We start from the raw sequence: 2418 nt of genomic DNA on the forward strand, positions 1-2418 counted from the left end.
TCTAGCTTATTTCTCCACGCTTCAGGCTCTCTGCCTTTATTCCTGATTAAGGGCTTTTGCCCAAAACGTCGATTTCGCTGCTCCTTGGATGCTGCCTGAACTGCTGTGCTCTTCCAGCACCACTAATCCAGAATCTGGTTTCCAGCATCTGCAGTCATTGTTTTTACCTCTGAGAGTACAATGCACTGAGCCATAGCTGAATTCTGGGATGTCAAGTCCTACAGTTGTCAGTCTCACTGTAATTTAAACCCAATGAAGATATTGCTAATCAATTCAGGACACGAGCGTTTTGAAAATAGTCCTCAGTGTTTGACAACCTGAGTCAGTCTCTCAGAGACATGGTAACACAATCACCTTCAGGTTCCCCTCCAAACTTCACACCATCCTGATGTGAAGTGATATGGCTGCTCCTTCAGTGTCGCTGGGTCAAAAACCTGGAACCCACTCTTCAGCAACATTGGTGGGTATCCCTACACGCCATGGACTGCAGCGGTTCAAGGAGGCAGTGCAGCACTCCCTCAGCACTGATCCTCTGACAGTGCAACACTCCATCAGTACATACTTCTTAGGGGCAACTAGGGACAGGCAATAAGTGACACCCATGAGTGAATGACGAAAAGGTGAGGTTCTCTAACAGCAGCTGTTTTTCCTCAGCAAGTTTCCAGCAAGTAGCTACCTGACAACCACCTGATGAAAGAGCAACACTCCAAAAGCTAGTCCTTCCAAATAAACCTATTGGACTACAACCTGGTATTGTGTGATTTTTAACTTTGTCCACCCCAGTCCAACAGCAGCTCCACCACATCGTGTGAGGTGAGCCATTTACATTTTATGTCATTTCCCAAAATGAGACATGTCACTTCACTCACTGTTTCAGAAATGCCATAAGGTGAGGCTTGGGAAGAGAGTCCTTGCACCACTTTTTTTAAACCAAGAGAAAACACCTCAAACTGAGTTTTGACACACAAATCACAGAAATCTCTGCTTTCTGTTGGTACTCATAGCTTTATACAGCACAGAAACAGACCCTTCTGACCAACTCGTCCATGCTGATCAGATGCCCTAAATAGATCTAGTCCCATTTGCCCACACTTGGCCCATATCCCTCCAAACCCTTCCTATTCATATACCCATCCAGATTTCTTTTAAATGCTGATATTGTACCAGCCTCCACCACTTCCTCTGGCAGCTCGTTCCATACTCTCACCACGCTCTGCATGAAAAAGTTATCCGCAGGCCCCTTTTAAATCTTTCCCCTCTCACCTTCACTGTATACCCTCTAGTTTTGGACACCCCTACCCTAGGAAAACGATTTTGGCTCTTCAACCTATCTATACCCGTCAGGACTTTAAAAACCTCGGTAAGGTCACCTGATGCTCCAGGGGAAAATGTTGAACCTATTCAGCCTCTCCCTATAGCTCAAACCCTCAACCCTGGCAACATCCTTGTAAATCCTTTCTGAATTCAATTCAATTCAATTCAAATCCTTTCTGAATTGAAAACAAAATCGGCTGGAGCTCACACTGGGATCAGGCAGAATCTGTGGACAGATAGCAACCTAATATTTTGAGTCTTGATGACCCTTCATCAGAGGAGAAAGTGAGGTCTGCAGATGCTGGAGATCAGAGCTGGAAATGTGTTGCTGGAAAAGCGCAGCAGGTCAGGCAGCATCCAGGGAACAGGGGAATCGACGTTTCGAGCATAAGCCCTTCTTCAGGAATGAGGAAAGTGTGTCCAGCAGGCTAAGATCTTCTGTGCAGAGGAGATGACCTGGGGTGTGCAGTGAGAGAGGGACTCACTGAAATCCTTGTAGAACCTGGAGGAAACCCACATAGACACGGGGAGAATGTGCAAACTCCACACAGAGAGTCGCCTGAGGTGGCAATTGAACCCGGGTCTCTGGTGCTGTGAGGCAGCAGTGCTAACTAATGTGCCACCGTGCCGCCCACAGTGAGGGCATAGGTTCAGATTTAGAGGGGAAAGATTTAAAAGAGACCGAAGGGGCAACTTTTTCACACAGAGGGTGATATGTGTATGGAATGAGCTGCCAGAGGAAATGGTGGAAGCTAGTCCAATTGCAACATTTAAAAGATATCTGGGTGGGTATATGAATAGGAAGATTTTGAAGGGATATGGACCAAGTGCTGGCAGGTGGGACTAGATTGGATTGGGATATCTGGTCGGCATGGACGAGTTGGACCGAAGGGTCTGTTTCCATGCTGTACATCTCTATGACTCTATCAGTCTAAGTTTAACAACATCCTACCTATCGCAGGAGATCAAAAATGAATGCAGTGTCACTACCGCACCAGTGTCCTGTACAGTCTCAACATGATTTCCCAACCCCCATATGCGATGCACTGACCAATGAAGGCAAGCCTGCCAAATGCCTTCTTCAGCAAAAAATATCCATTTGGA

This window comes from Chiloscyllium plagiosum, chromosome 42 (assembly GCF_004010195.1).
Source record: "Chiloscyllium plagiosum isolate BGI_BamShark_2017 chromosome 42, ASM401019v2, whole genome shotgun sequence".
NCBI classification, from domain to species: Eukaryota; Metazoa; Chordata; class Chondrichthyes; order Orectolobiformes; family Hemiscylliidae; genus Chiloscyllium; species Chiloscyllium plagiosum.